The sequence below is a fragment of the Rissa tridactyla genome, chromosome 8, assembly GCF_028500815.1.
Source record: "Rissa tridactyla isolate bRisTri1 chromosome 8, bRisTri1.patW.cur.20221130, whole genome shotgun sequence".
NCBI classification, from domain to species: domain Eukaryota; kingdom Metazoa; phylum Chordata; class Aves; order Charadriiformes; family Laridae; genus Rissa; species Rissa tridactyla.
The window spans coordinates 14837802-14855130 of record NC_071473.1 but is presented as its reverse complement, the minus strand read 5'-3'; the positions used below and the strand labels follow the sequence as shown (position 1 = coordinate 14855130).

The following is a 17329-nucleotide window of genomic DNA, read 5'->3' as shown; positions in this document are numbered from 1 at the left end:
AAGGCACAAAGATAAATAGGTATATATATGCTGTCTGTAATAAGTTATGGAGAGATATAAAAGAACCTTTAAATAGTCACATCAAGGAGTTTTTGAAACAGGATTCCAGCTTGAGCATGGGCTGGGGGAGGTTCAAACAGTTACCAAATTTTAAGACAGAGTTTCTTCAGTTCCTTAACAAAAATGACATCATGTGGCTTCCTAGCAGGTAACTGGACTCACTGACTCAGGACTTATCTTCCAGTTCTGCTTTTTTTCCAAGAAAAGTCAGTGTCACAGGTGCTTTGGCATTTTCAGCTGCCAAAATCCCTGCAGTTGACAGGATTAACCTGCTAAATTTGTCCATGAATAATAGAAAATCTGAGTTTTCTCATCCACATTTAGTGATTCACACGTTACTACTATATTTGATGATAGCATTACTTTTCCTAAACCTTGTCTTTTATGCGTGGAAACCACGGAAAATTCGTATTTTGAAATTTATGATGTTTGGACAATCAGTTGCTCCCAAGGAGGGTCTCTTTGGCTTCATAGAGTCTTCAGGGGCATGCCAGTCCGTTCTGTGATGCTGATTGTAAGTTCTGGCGTTCTATATAAATTTAAATAGCCTATCTTATTATGTGATAAAGGAATTATGGTTTGTATCAGTATAAAAGAAAATGAAGTGTAGACTGCGTCAAGTTACCTTATTTCGGGGGAAGGTTAATTGGAAATGCAGCTGACCCAATGTGTGATGAGGTGGAAAAAAGTAACAGAAGTGACCACAGTCAATGCACACAGCCCACATGCTTACCATTTTTCCATTTTCTTAAGCATTTATGGACAATTGAACTGACACAGTGTGCAGCAAATGGATAGTTTCCACGTCTTTCTGTGCATACAGTCAAATTCATGTATTTTTAAAATTACTAATAGTGAGTGCGGAGAAAAAAAATTATTTGTTTTGAAACTATAATAAATGTCAAATGTAGTAACTACACTGTGGCTGAAGACATAGTTCTGATCCTTGCAGAATCAACTTCTTAATTACATTTTTCACTTGTAAAATCTTACTTGTAATTTACTTCTCAAGAACACATATTTTGTGCAAAATTTGATTTCGGAGTAAAAATCTCAGTGAAGGGATGCCTCAGTGCTTCTTTTGTCAGTGGAGTTAAATCGTGTACAGCTGTATGTTTACAGTTTTAATGTATGCATCATTAAATTAATACTATTTTCAAAGATTAATGACAGCACAGTACCTGCACTAAAAATTACACAACTCCAGGCCAAATAGAACTCTTATGGTTCTATGTATGTAGACATTGTCATTACAGCTGTAAGAAATAAATTAGGATAAAATCCAGCTTCACTCTGTTGATCTTCAGGACTCTGTGGGACCACATCTGATAATATTCCTTCACAGAAGTACTTTCACTGTTTTTAAATAAGGTTCTAGTGAGTAAGAACTCCAGGACTTAGCCTTGTGTAAATATATATTCATATCCTTGTAAGTATTATTTTCAGGGTGCTTGCAGTTATCTTATATGCCACATCCTCTCCCAATTTAATTTTACACATAGTTGTCTGTATAATTGTTGTTGTTCCAGCTGCATCAGCTTACACCTCCTTATATATATATTCTCTTTATATTTTTATTGAGAATCATCACTAAACCAAAAAGAAAATTGTTCTTTCCTTTTCAGGGTAGGTAGAAGTATTTTTATTCAACCTATTTTATCAGATTTAAACCTTTCATGGCACTCCTAAATAATCATTATATTTTCCCGCCTTGCCTTTTTTTGAACATTTATTTATGCTAATCAATCGGCTAAATAAACATTTTAAACTGTCACTCAAGTTACTGAATGTACTACCAATGTATACCGTGATGATTCATATGAATAGAAAGTATTCTATCCATTTTTCATTATTACATCTAGATATAGGCTTATTATAGAGGTGAGGTGAGAGACATTTGCATGTGTGCATGTGTTGGTACATATGTAGGCATACAAATAAAAGGTTGAAATACAGGTAGGAGAATATGCAGGAATTAATATTTGCTCTTTTTCTGGCCTTTTCAAATTAAGGAAATGTACTGATGTTTTTGGTGATTCTGTGGTATCAGCTCATTTCAACCACTTTAAAGACTTAATTAATTTAAAAAGCAAAATTAATGTTAAAACTCCAACAAATTTCTATGGATGATATCACAAAATGTGGAACTGTGAAAGGACAGGTAGTAAGGAAAGATTATAAAACAAAAAAGGTGTAGTAGAATTAGTCACAAGCAGATTGGTCTGTGCTGGTGGTGATCTTAGCTGAATGTTACTCGCTGGTAGAACACAACATCTTGGACAAGAAATAGTCTTCAATGTTTTGCTCATTTAATGACTTCCTGCAGCTGATTAGTCCAACTCCATTATTTCTGGAGGGAACGCTCTGCCTATTGTATTCTTTTAGTGTCATCTTTTGAAGTGTTCTGTGGAGGTGTTCCTTTTGCAGAATATATTTGGATCTCAAAGGCAGTTATAGTCTACTGATAAGTGAAATAATCCGTGTTTCTGGATTTTACCAGCATTTAACTGAATTCAGTGTTTAACTGAATAAGGTGGTTGTGATCAAAGGTTGTTGATTACAGTTGATAACAACCTTTTGATTAATCTTGACTTTCCCTAGGGCAGTCATGCAGAATTTGCCACACAGTGCAGCAGCCAAGTAAGCCTTTAAGATTTTCATTGTTAAGTTGAGTTAAAGCATAAATTCAGGTTTTACTTAAATGGCTTTTAGAATAAATCAGTATTTAATATTATCCTCTCTAATATCACAATATTTTTTTTGAGAAATACATCCTTCAGTAAAAAAGGCTGCTTAGCCAATTCAGCCTTTTTATAACCAATGTAAGACACATGGAAGTAGAATAAAGTAACCTCTCACAGCAGAGGGAGAAACTGAACTTTTAGCCATGTAAAGTTGGATCAGATTCCCAGGCTAACAGACATGTATGAAAAATGCTAAGGTGGTCTAGCATCTCTTGAGAGCTGGGAAAGAGCATAGAACTGCAGGTAAAGGGGACAGGGAAATGCAAGTTGCAGAAAGATCGAGTTTGATGTCATAGAACAGGTGACAAAAGTTGGATGCCTTTGTAGTATTAGTATAACCGCAATGTATGTTATAACTTAATTTTTAAGCTGATGTATGACGTTTAGTTGTGACTGAAAAGTAAGGATGGGAGACAGGATTAAAAAGAATTGCAGAAAGAAATGCACAATTAATTTCAAATATTGGAACTCCATTAAGACATAACAGAGTGAAAGTTCTGAATGAAGGATTATGTAGCAGGATTGCAAAGTGACAGTGCCTCTTTCTCATACCTAGTTAATTTAATATTACTGCGTAAGAAGAAATCAGATGTGTATCTTCTGAGCACTCGGTTGCCTATCAGGCTGAAGTAAAGATTTGCTATCAAGCAGATGAATTATAATTTCCATTACAAAAAAAAAAACCAAAACAAACAAGTAGAACTTTGCAGTCAGTGATGCTGTCCATTTAACTTCTGACACACCTCTTGCCACTGGACCTTCTAGTTTTTTGAAATTTCTGAGAAGGTAGAGACCAAAGCCACAGTACTGTAATCATGGAAAAATTTGTTTTATTGTGTGATCCTTAAAACCACTGACACGTTTTCCATAACTCATTCACTTACACTTACAGAAATTTTGCAGTGTTAACAGAAGTCCAGCAGGTATGTGGTGTAATGTGGTCACTGATTACATGGAAAATACATATGTACTAGTTGAAATTAACATCAGATTGTCATGTAATGTCTTTCCAGTTAATTCTGAAGGATTACTTCAATTTTTGTTTATTTTCTGGTATTAATGCATCTTTCACCTTCAATTAGAGCTTTTTTTTACCAGTGCTACCTGAAATCCGTAATTTCATTTTTACTGATAAAACTGAATCTTAATTTGAAAAGTATTAGTTATAAATTCTTATGCTGTCATAATCATGGTGCCCAATTAAAGAACCAAATATTAGACAAGTCAAGAATGGCAGTACAGCTTTAATTATTTCTGTAATTCTTTTAAACTTGGTGCAAAATAAATTACTACTATCTAAAAAATATTAGTGTAGGGAAAACATACAGAGAAAACGCAGTGGGGACAAATGTTATGTTGCTTTCCCTGAAGTATTCAGGTGACCTTATTCTGTAACAACATGAAAAAATGATGTTGGGATAAGAAGGTCATTCAGACATCAAGCAAAAATCAGTCTTTATCCTTTGCCATAGAGATTTCCAAGTATATATCAACTGCTCTAGGTAGGAATTCCGCAACAGATCTGATGTGTATGATAGGTAGGTAAAATCCTAGTAGATTTTCATTCCTGGAGATAGAAATAATTAGATAGTTACATGGTAAAGTGATAATCAAAGCCCTTTTTGCAAAGCACACGCCTTAAGGTATTATTTTTGTCAACAAAATCTATTCTGTTATTAATAGGGATTTTCACATATACGTGTTGGAGTATTCCAAAGAGTTGCAGATACAAAATGAAGCTATTTATTGATCAGAACTGATTTTTTTTTTTCCCTTGAGTCCATGCCCTATCTGTAAAGTAAAAGTGTTGACTGCCACACACTGCTGATTGCAGATTTTTTTGACAGCGAAGACCTGACTCTTCCCTAATCCGTGTAGCTGCATTGTACGAATTACAAAGCTTATGTGACAGACCTGTTCTGTATTCCAAGAACTGCAACATACCTGTCATCAGATAAAAGCAAGAATGCAAAAGTCATCACTTTACTTTGGAAGCAGAACAGATGATTGAAATTATTTCTTACTACTAACTAATTCCCCTTTTAGTAGAGATAAGCTGCTTTGTTCAGCTGTAAATGAAACATTAGGGTATTAGCTGTCAAGCCAGAAGTATTGGAGAAGCTAAGATTTTATCAGCAGTAGTAACATTTTGGGCAATAAATTGTTTTGTTGGGCAGAATACTAATCTCCAGAGGTACAAAGAAACAAAGCTCATTAAGGTAAATGCTTAAAGCACGCACACAAAAAAAGCAAAGACAAAGGCTTATTACCTTTGTTTGGGGGATAGATAAAACATTTGCACTTTTTAATCTCTGTGTAGCATTGAAGAATTATGTGGTACTGTTATTAAAAACATGCATTTGTAGACTCGTGGAGTGTTTTCTGAATATATCCAAGGGACAAATGCATTTCTAAAATATCAACAGAGAGCTGTACTAAGTGATGGCTTTTTGGAAATTGTTTTGTTTCCCTCTGGGTAAAATTAGGTATCTGCACACTGTCCTGTACTTAGCATTCATCAGATTAATAGACTATCATTATTAAATGAATGTTTGAAATGGAGAAGAATACATGTCTGGGTTATACTAAATATTTTTACTAGCATATATGCCCAAATTTAATTCATAAAGGTTTGTAGCGTAAAGCAGTAAGATGATGGGAGGAGAGGAACTGTGTTGCTGTTGGGGTCTTCAGCTAAAGAAAAACATACTTGGAATGTGAGGAAGGAATTACAGCTTTGTAAACCAAGGATGGACATAAACTTGCTATCGGAAACAATCAAATAGGATATAAATAAAATAGGGTGAAGGAGTTTGTGTGTGTGAGCTAAAAAGCCAGAGTACAGCCTGCAAGTAGCCAGGAGCAGGTACTGTTTGCCATCATTACTTGTTTGAAGTAGCATTTTAGAAAACTGTAAAACAGAAGTAAGTTTAATAGAACAAAAATGTGCAGCTGAAAAATTGCGCAGAAGATTCTGTTAATAGCTGACAGAAATATCTTAAAAATTTTCTCTGTGCAACATCTAGGATTTTAAAACAGTAAAAGAGAAGGCAGGTTTGCAGTCTTCCCTGTAATCTACAAAAGAGTCAAAAACTGACGCTTTGGAAAGAATCAAGGAAAAAAGAATAAATTAGAAGACAGTTGACCCAAACATGGGTAATTTATTTGTGGCTTTCAGTAGATAGGAAATCACAGATGCCTTTTGGGGTGAAATCCCACATATATAACAACGAGTACTGAAGTCTGCTAGTTGTATCTTAACAAAGACAAAATGTTGTTTAAATACTGCTGGCAGTCACTGGATCATTGTTCAATGATGGACACATCTTTTCTGATCTGCAACTTCATTTTCCTTCCTATGAAACACATTATAGTATTGGCCCACTAGTATATTCGGCTTGATTTTATGGGAATAAGTACAATAGTCAGCTTTGTTTATTACTGGCTAATACTGAAATCAGTGAAGTTGTCATTTCTTCATTTGGGGTAATTGTGCTTATTTGAGGGAAAAAGTATTAAGGTTTGGTGAGGGGACATTCAGTGATACTTTATTTTACCATCTTAGTTTATGTTGTTAGCTATAAAGAATATATCACTATTTTATACAAGTGCTTTATATGCACCCCACCCCCCCCATTATAAAAGAATATAAGCTTGATTTTAAAATTCAGATTTAATCTGAAGAATTCAGATTTTAAGACTATAAATCTGCTGTATGCTGCTGTGATCCTTGTTCAGTCCTAGTTTCACTGTAGTGACCTGGAACAGCAGGAACCTTTGAGCTGTTGTTTTACTCCAAATACTGCATCAAATCAAATTCAGCCTAGTTTTATTTTGGCACTTACTGAAGGGCTGCTTTCTAATCTGAAAATAGTGCCGACTCAGAATTCTTGTACAATTGCTGAAGTTGCATAGCAACATGAGAAGTCCGAAGGTACACTATCAGAAGACCAAAGTATCAGGACTTCTGGCTGTTAGTATGAGCTTTACTAGGCTTCCCTTCTCTTTGGAGAAGTCTGTTTTCCTAGATGTCTCAGCAGTTGGATGCCAAATTTTTGACACAGCAGCTTTAAGAGGTGATGCCTGCTTCAGAAAAACCAATCAATCTGCAGCAGTTTAAGTAATATTTGGAAATGTTGATTTCAACCTATCCTGTTTTTCTCTTTATTTGTATAATAGCATTAATATAGGGAATGCCCTGTGTAAGAGTGGCGTATTATTGCTGATTTTATTAAAATAAGACAATCTTGTGCGTTGTGGACTCATCCTCAGGGTACTCTCAGTCACAGTTATACATGAGCTAAATTTCGACTCATTAAGAGAAAAAAATTCCCCAGTTTTGCAATTATTATGATCAGCAAATGAACAAAAGCTTGACTAGAACCTTCTAAAATGCATGGATTGGCTTTTAAGTGCTGTAGATGATAATACCACGCTGTGACTTTGTCAAAGCTGAGCTGTGGTATACAAGTCCAAAGTGTTAAGGGAACAGCAACCTGGAGGTTCATTCACTTTAGGGATTGTATCCCATCATTTATATTAGTTGAGCAAGTTGATGTTTCTTTATTTTATAAATCATTTTCCTAAGCAGCTTGTTTTCAGAGTTATATACCAGTATGGAAAAGCCTATTGTGAGGATGAGTTAATAGAGCTATTGTTAAGAAGCCAGTAAATCACAAGTTAATTACTTGAAATAATTTAGGTAATTAATGTATTTAGGGTTTCAGTTATTGTTGTATTTTGATGTTTTATATTACCAAAAATATAATAAATATATATGCATTAATATCTATGTAGTTCCTTTATTCTTAGGGGAAGCAATCATGTAGGCTGAACAGAAGCCTCGAGCTTCTGAAGCTGGGTGGATGGAAGCAGGATGACAAGGCAAATGTGCAGACATCTAGAAAATATTTGAGGATTTCCTCACTGCCTAGCAGTGAGATGGTAACTGTTTTTCTGTGAGCGTAGGCTGTGGAAACCATAGATTTCAATGGCTCCTGTCTTTTCAGTTACTAAGCTTAATTAGTTCTTGACAAAACATTATGAAAGCCAGTGTAGTATTACCTACACCGGGCTACAGGCCTGGGCTTTTAACTTCATGTGAACTGGACAACAGAAATTCCAAGTCTGTATGAAATACATAGATTAAGAAGATTCCTTCCTGGATTACTTCATATTAAACAGTATTTCTAGAGTCACAGAATGCTTTTTTGATTGTATTTAAGACTATAGTAGAAATTTGCTATGGCCTAGATTAATCCTATGTATTCCTGACAGAGTAGTCATTGCATCCAGCATGCTTTTAGGGCTGCAGCAGTTCAAGAGTATTTGGATGAAGACAGAAGTGTATTGGAATTTGACATTAGTAGCATATAAAAAATATATTTCAACTTGGACCATAAACATGTTCCTGATTCTGAAACATAAGGAGAAAGGGTCTACTCTAATTTTTAACTGGTATTCTAAAGTAATTTTAATCATACTTTTATCTTGTTTCAAAGCATAAATTTAGCTTTAAATACATGCTTCTTTTGCAATAATGATTGGCAATTACTGAAATATTCAGGCAGCTGGATTGTTTTGCATATTTAGAGGTGGCTTGCTTTTATCTGACATCTGATTAAGCTTTGGGTACGTTACTGCCATGAATCACCAGGAAATAAAACCAAACAAACATCAGTTGAAATACTTTCTTTGTTCTTTTCTACCTTTGGAGCTCATGGAGCAGCTTGAAAGTGGATAGACCTCTGAAAAAAGCAAAGTTTGTGTTTGTTGTTAAAGTGAAGGAGGAGAGTTTTCTGTGAATATCAAGTTCTAGGATCTGTGAATTTTGACAGCAGATATATGGGGTATGGTTTGATGATCCGGGAAATCTGGCTTTTAGGATTTTTAGTACTGCATCAGAAATGCCATGCTAACGGGGTACAAGGTGCTGATCGGATAGAAATTTCGACAGGTTTGCTTTGTACTGACAGGTCTAACCCAAATCAGGCATTCTCTTACAGTGTCACTCTAACTTTATGCAAGAACAGGTATTTCCATCTTCTCCCAGCTTTTATAAAGCCAGCACAAATCCCCTCTGAACATGTGTTCTGGTTTATTGGGTAGAAATATGACCGTACCTAATTTGCTAAGATTTGTACTGCAGGTAATCCAACAATGTACAGATCTGGTAGCAGTGATGGGAGAATCGTAACAGCTGAAGAGACAAGCCGGGGAACCTCTGAGGATGGATTTTAAACTGGCCCAAGGCAGCAGTAGTGGTAGTGCCGCAGGCAGCTTGCTTTGCAGTGCCCGCTCTCCTGGGCTGGGGGGACACAGCACAGTCGGCTCACAGAGGATTAGGTTGTTACTATGGAATGGTGCTATAAAATGCCAGTAATGTTGGTACTTGCATGAAGTAATACATAGAGACCATGTAAAAATAACATCCTGTTGACCACTTAGTCAAACTCTAATGCATGAGGTTAAAGAAAAATAAATTTTTTGGACATTCGTGAAATGAGACTCAGAAACTTAAGAAGCCAAATGTATCTTCATATATATCTTTACTGGCAAGAAATCAGTATCTTAAATCTGTGATTTCTGGAACTGTACTGATTTTTGACATTGATCAGAATTAGTCAATTAAAATTAATGGGAGCACAATGCAGAATTTGGCACTTGAGTATGCTGGAAGGGGTTGCAGTACGAGGCCAGAATTTTCTGTCTAGTCCATCAGTGCGGTTGTCTTTGGAGCACTAAGAAAGGGGGAGATAAAAGTTAGTAAAATTATACACCTAACCTGTCAGACAACTCCTGGTAGAAACTTTTATAATCTTTGTACAAAATACAAATTGCAGTGTGTTTCATAAAACTGCTTACTGCAATATTTACTGGTAAAGTGTTTTATACCTGCTCACCTCCATATTTTCGTTTGTATAATGTTTCTTTTTAATGTCAACCCTTTGTCTTGGGTTTATGTCTCAAAACAGAAATGATAACTGAAGAAAACAGTAATGATATTTATCTGAGAAATCGTACTTCGGTTGCTGCTGGGGCCAGGTGTTGCAGATTGTTCTTGGATCTTGTGGATTTGATAATCTACAGTATAATGCACTGACATACTTTCAGTGCCAAACTTAAAAAGAATTTTTCAAGTCCACTATAGTCCTCTGTGTTCCTTTTGCATTTGGATTCTTTGTATAATTTTAATTTCACTGAAAACCTCATCATCTTTTCTATGTCAGTGTTTTTTTTTCATTTGTACTGTGGTTTAGAGACCCGACTTTTCTAGCCAGGAAAGAGAATAATGGAGGGGCAGTACTGAAAAAAATGTGATTTTGTTCTGTTTATATGGCTTCTGGATAAATCCTTAAATTACTGTGTTGAAGATGCTTGAAATTTTACAGTCTTTGCTGACAGGAAAACTAGGAGAATCTATCAGCCGTGCACAGTGGATGGGACACATTCCTCAAATAATCCAGTCAATTAAAAATTGATTTTTGTTCTAGGCAGCATGGTGGTAATGTAGTGGGGAGACAGTGTATGCATTACCAACAGAGCTCACATCAGTTAAGTGATATTTAGGTGATCCTCTGTCATGGGAGAAAGCAGTGCAGTTGATGATCTTTGCTACTGAAGAAGCTAAATTGAAGTGTCAGATACCAGAATTGCATTTTATTTCTAATATGTTGGCCTGCCAGCCTGGGAGAAGCTATGTGAAGTCTGTGAATACAAAGGGACAAAAGTACTAAATCTAGCAGAAACTGAATGGTTTGGGGAAGATTAAACTATAACATGGCTTTTAGAGCCTTCAAGTAAATGCATTTAAAGAAATTGGATCTTGAACTCCGATTTCTGGACCTTTTGTCTACTACCTTTCTCCCTTTTCCGTGACAGCAGAGCTAAAGTAAACGAAAGATATGCATGATCTAAATTGCACCAATCATCTTTATTAAAAGAAGAAGAGGTTATAATGCCACTAAAAAGTTAGAAAAAAACCTTTTCTCAAGGTAGATGAACTGAGAACAAAGAAACCTAAAACTGTTCATTGAAAAATTTATTTACCTTAGATTTGCAAGAGTTACAGAATGTAAAGAGGTACCTAGTGTTGGAACCGTGCAGTCATGCAGATTGGACAGTGTCCTCAATACAGCTTGTGAGCCTCTGCAGCGTTTGTTCTGGAGAGATAAATAGTACCAGCTCACAAATCTGAAATTAGACTGGCCATATCTTGATTCATTAAAGCATCTAATGTTAATGACAGCTTTGCAAACTTCCCAACAGAATAGGAAACGTGAAAAAAAGTTTATCTGAGGTTCTTAGTAACGACAGGATGCTGAAGTCACATCTACCTTTGGTTATGAGACATCACAGTCAACCACCATGACACTAAACGCGTGACTTAAAATATTTTTTTAACAGGACGTAGGTTTTTTCCCTTCATTTTCTGTCAAAAGCAGTTGTAGGATGTCCTGGTGTGTCTGTGCTTCACCTGAAAGGTGGTGGCGTTTTAAGTGGTGGGTTAAGTGCTACACATTAGCCTTCGTCAGACCTCTGAGAGGTTTTGTGAGGTTCAATTTCTTCATGTCTGTAAAGGGCTTTATAGTACTCAGGTGAAAGGCACTGGAGACGATATGAGCGGTCCTGTTGTTTAAAGTTTAGATCCTAATTTTAAATGTCTAGTGTTACGTCTATGCTTGCCAGAAAATTCTGTCATGGTAATATTTTAGTAACCTATTGACATACATCTCGCCTCTTGTATTAACTTCAGCATACAGTATTACCTCTTTGTAAAATGAATGTATCAAAGATAGACTGGAATGACGTGCAGTGGTCTGCAAGGGATTTCAGAACATGTGGTTGTAAAGTAATCTCATGCTGTATTTCTGAACACCGTTTGACAAAAATGTTTGACATCTCAAAGCCAAATTATGAAGGGGACAGTGCATTTATAAACTTAAAAATCCAGAATTGTTGTCGATAGAAGATACTGGTATAAAAAGTGTGAATATTGGTCTTCATTACAGTTAATATCTTAATATAGTGGTTTGTTTTAACATAAATTTTAACATGTTGAAAGTCTTCCATAAAAGGTGATCTCACCTGTGTTAGTAGTTTTCTTCATTAATTTATTCCAAGACTGTATAAAGAGAAAATAAATCAAGTCACAAGTGGCTTTTTAAGGTGCTTATCGGGGTAAAATGCTGCTGGGTTTTAGTGCTTTGGGGGCGGGGGGGGGAGGTGGGATAAAAAGGAAAAAGAAAAAAAAGAAAGGAAAAAAAAAAAGGTATTTCTGGGCTTCAAAACTCTTCAGCATGATTTGAATACAAGTGGCTAACTGTGATAAGTATGTTAGGCTCCCTCCTGTTAATTACAGTATTTCAAACAAGACTAATTTGACAGCCACTGGCTCATGTTATGCTAAATACTTCCTATGGTATTACTTTGAGGAGAAGTCCCCTCCCCCCCACCATGTGAAGACTTTTTGATAGGACATTATAATTTTAGAAGCTGTGCACCAAGAGCAGATAATATCTAATTACCTACTACTTCTCTGTTTAGTTTGAATGATTGCTCTCTGCTAATGACTGACTTGAAAATGTTTTACCAGCCATTGACAGAGGCAAGTACAAAATGTGGTCCGATACTCTCTCTAAAATGTCTTTAAAAACATGTGTCTTATTTCATTGTATTTTTTTGTGTAGAGATGTCAGTTTACTTGATCTGTTGCTGTGAGTGACAGTTAAATTTATTGTATATATGAAACCTTGTCTTTCCTCCAGGTTGTAATAAGTGGATGGCATTTTTTTCATTTTATTTACTGTTCTTTTTTCACTAGAGTAGTGCAAAACAAGCTAACTACTAATTTCAGGACTAAAGCTAGATATTGTACTTACTGTAATATGGTATTTGATATTACAAAAATACCTATTGATGTTTTGTGAAGTACAAGGAATTCTCTATTTTCATGTTAACTTGAAGTTTGTGCTTTGTGAGTAGTTTAAGAAGTAACTTCATCAGAAGGATTTATACAAAAAGCACTGGAGTTGTCGTTAACTTTTCTTTTACATTATTATTGTAGTTTTATCCAAATTCCACCAGGTGCTGCCAAAGAACATACAGCCAAAGCAAAGTTTACAGCTTAAGTGGAAGTTGCTTAGAACATGTGTGCAGCGTTCATGAGTACAGCCAGTAAAGCCTTTTCAGGAGCGGGAGAATCTTCCCTACACGTTCAAGAGCACACCTCTTTTCTTTGCAACTAGGCACTAGGAATCAAACCAATTTGATACAGAGTGACATCATTTATGGGTATCGTGTCCTTAAAAATGCCCTTTTTGTTATGACACAAAGCTATTTGTTCCAGGCTATAGGTGAATAATACACTGTTATAACAACTAGTTACAGACTTTTGTAAATGCTATGTTGCGATCCTGATTTTGAGTGATGAGGTATTTTTTTAGTGAGATGTTCAAATTCATGAAGTTTAGTGTATTTGGTGGTTCGGTTTGGGTTTTTTTCGTTCCAATAAGCAAAGTTGCTATAGACACGTTATTCCTACTAACTTTGGTAAAGATGTTTCTTCCCTTTTGTTTGCTTTTTTGTCTTGCTGAGTCAGGAGTTTTGTGTATCACAAGCCAGTTCTGTTTCAGGTTTTGTCTCATTCTGGGAAGAAAACGTGCTTCCAAAAGCCAAGGTTTGCTTGAGGTAATAAGAGCCCCAAACTTGTGACTGCTCACAACAGTGCAGTGCAAAATGCTCCGGCAAACAGCACTCGTAGCAGCAGGAATCAGTTCAGAGACTTGGCGCAGAGCAGTTTCTATCCTGCCTCCCTGGTGAGTTCAGCCATTGTGCTTATGACATAAAAAGCAATGTGCATTTTAATTGCTATACTTATTCTTGAACTGTTGCTCAAGTATTGGTGTGGTTTAAGTCAGAAAGGCTGGATCGTGGACAATGCGGTATCGGTTGCCAGAAAAGGTGTAATCAGCATCTGCTAGTATTGGTGATGCAAAAAAACCTGTAAGCTACTGCATTGGGCAAGGAACTTTAAGGGATTAGCCTCCTAGCAGGTAATCGCTAATCACTAGAATGGTAGCATTACGGTCTATAAATGCTGTCTCGTTCTCTTTTGTGCCTTATTTAATTGAAGCCTTGAGTTTATTGTCATGCACAAATGGTTTATGTTTGAATGTTTATTGAATGTTGAACAGCAAAAATGAAACAAAAAGAGTCTTTGGGGTAGGCTGGCGTAATCAGCGTGGGCTGCAAAGATAAATGTGAAGGGAAAGGGAAGGAAAAAATTGAAACGTAGCTGTTACTTTAAGCAGAAATATATTCAGAAATGTGACTGTAGCTAAGTCTGCACAAAGAAACTCCTTGCTTGTAAGAAATCCATTGCAGTGGCTTCACCTGGTGGTATATAATTAATTAATTATTGAGCATTATGTTTGCCTTCCCTTGGGATATGATCTTCCTTCTTGTGTCTCCCTCCTTCTGCCCAAAACTGGCAACTAATTATTTGAATATAGAATATTCTAATCCCTTTAGATCTCAAAAAAATGTTGTTATGCAAGTACTTTGTTTCTCTTCATAACTATATGCGTAGAATAGATAGCTCAACATTATTATAGATTTCCTGGGTTCCCATTTTATCGCCATTCCAATGTACCTGACGGAGAGGGAGGAAAGGAAAAAGAGGAAACACAAATTATCCTACTGATATAAGATTAGATCAACATTTAAGCTCGTAGGTGTAATACAGATGCTGTGATCAGGTGCTCAGAGCCAAAATACTCACAGTCCTTGTGCTGTTGTAATCAAAGGTACTGAAGATTGAGCAGGGCTCTGATGTGGTCTTATCAGTTTGAGTATAATGTAAATCCTGTTACAGCAGCTTTGTCCGATCTGCCTGTAGCTTTGTTCTGAACCTTTCAGTAACAGTTCACTGAAGCAGAAAGAGCCCTGTGAATTGATATTATAAACCTGCATGGTTGCTTTATTCATTGTTGAAGCAACAGAATATAACAGAAGTATTTATTTTAGTGGATTGCGGGTACTTTTTTTTCTTTTTTATTCTAACAGTGTGAGCAGGGGAAAAATATTCTAAATGCAAAAGAGGAAAAACTAATACTATAATCATATCCATAGCCGTTCGGAGCACAATCCCATTGAAAGATAATGCAGAATACTATATGTTTAATTTATTTTACACATTCAGAGAGACACTTAAAATCCCGAAGTGTTGTTATTTCCTGCTGATATAGAAAAAAAAATATCATGTGGCACTATTATAATCAGGAAATAATAGTCATGTGAAATAAAAGCTTCTCATAATGCACTTAGTCTTGCAGACATCTGTATTTTTCTAAGCACCACCTACCTGCTCTCTTTGGGGCTGAGATGAGCCTCAGAAACTCCAGATAGCATTGTATTCACTTTCTTGCTGTTGGGCATTCCTTACTGAAGTTCAAGAGTGTGAAATTTCTCTTTAGTCTCACTGCTTTGATATGGTATTTGCCTAATAATCAAACAAATTAAAGTGTGGAAAAAAAAATTGATAAAACAGCAATCTTAAAATTAAGAGGCTGAAATATTAAATTGAGTTCCTTGTAATAATGCTGTGGTGCCATGTTGACCCTTATTCTTGAAAATCAGTATTTCTGTTGTGCATCAATAAGAAATATTACAATTTCGGGAATTTAGAAGAAGAAAAGCGCTCTTTGTACTTTTGAAGTGGCATGTAATCTAAAAATTCTGGCTTTATACTTTAAAGATCTTCTGGAGAGATTTAATTGTCATTTGCAAATTATGCAGAGATGGAAGCCCAGCTTTATTTGTAGAAGTTTGTATAAGCTGTCACTGAGTTCTGCTACTTAAGACAGGTTTTCTCTCTTGTGTGGGGATAGGAAGATTTGCAAAGTTATTTCCATTACTGCTAAATAGTGTTTCAAATTCTCTCTAAGATGAGACTTATTAAAGATAGAAATATTTTTGTACACGGCTCTTAAAACTTCATGTTCAGTTTTTAAGAAACCTCTGATTGGAAAGTTAGGGTAGTGAATAGCCGATTTTTGTTTTTAATGTTAAATATTTAAAATACTTAAGGAAAAAAGGTATCCTAAACTCTTAATTGTGCAAAAAAAAAAAACCTAAGCTTGTCACATCTTCATTTAAATTAGTAGGTGTGAGAATTACTTTTGTGGAGAAGTAATGTATTTAAATTTCATATTTGTTTTTCAATTAATTTCACACGGTATTCCATGAAAAGACAGACTTTGTTTTAGTTTTACCTGATGTCATAAGCAACTACAGAAAACCAGAGGTCATTGCCTATTTTCAAAATAAAAGCAAAAGTTATCTGGTGCACAGTCCTGCATCCAAACCCGCCTTGGGGGGAATCCTGTTTCTGTTTGGAGGGGCAGAGCTTCTGTGAGTCTATGGGAGAGCAGGATGTGCTCCGTGCCAGTCCTGTCTCACAACCTGCGAAGTAAAGTCATGCTGAAAGCTCAAAAAGAACTAAACTGCAATCAAAGAGAGATGGTTGGTTTTTTTCAAATGATGAGAATTGTATGTCCTCAGTGCTTCTTTGTGTGTAGCTTAGGGTGTTTCCACATAGCAGCAGCAATCAGAAAAAGTTTGGGTAGATGCAAAGCAATGTCTGAGAAGTCTTAGAATGCAACATAAAAGATGTAGCTGCCTTATAGGATGAGAAGTGAGTGTGTTTTGTTTTCTTTTCTTTTTTTTAAATTTTTTTGCCCAGGTAGAATAGTAAGAAAGGAAAAATATTTGTGGTTAATTTTACATATTTAAACAATTAATCCTTGACAAAGGTCCCAGAGGTTTTGGTGAGAGTCTCTGAAACAGTAGACAGTGCAGATGTAAACTGGGTAACAAACACAGCGAACTGGGAATCTCAGATGGTTATTAATTGCTTCAGTCTCACTTTAAATTCTGGCTAAATAAGTTTGACAGTTTTAAATGCGGTAAAATGTAAAAAGGAATAAATTGACTTAATTTTGCAGAATACTAACTTTTTGGTATGTACCCACAACACTCATCAATCCAGATGTTTTGTGTATTGACCACAAGACACGCGCATCCCCAGATTATGAAAACATACCTGTTTGTATTAGAGAGATGAATGTTTATCTAATTTAGTAGTCAGGTCTTCTATCTGTGATCACTGTAAACATTTGCATTGATTAGAAGGAAAAACAAGGCCTGTTTGCAAGGCCAGAAAGTTGAATTGCCTTTTTTTTTTTGTTGATTTTGCTTCATTTACATGTGTTTTTGTTGTTATGCTTTTTTTTCCCAAATAAATTTTAGGCATTTCTGAAAGGGTTATGGAAAAATAAGATGTATACATAGTGTTATGTTTTTATATTTATGTATCTGTGTCTTGTGAAGCTTGTGGAATTTGTTGCAGACCTGTTTTTGTATTAAATCTTCACTCTAAAGCAGTTCCTCCCATTTTGTACTCTATAGAGCTGTAATATATGTCCAAGGATGAGCTGCATTCAACATTTTGTTAGCTTAAATGG

The 17329-nt window shown here is 35.7% G+C and overlaps 1 protein-coding gene across 12 annotated transcripts in view; it reads left to right on the top strand.

Moving 5' to 3' along the window:
* The window catches only part of RBFOX1 (RNA binding fox-1 homolog 1), a 1295853-nt gene that overhangs the window by 1074365 nt on the left and 204159 nt on the right, over nucleotides 1-17329 (top strand). The window lies entirely within an intron of this gene.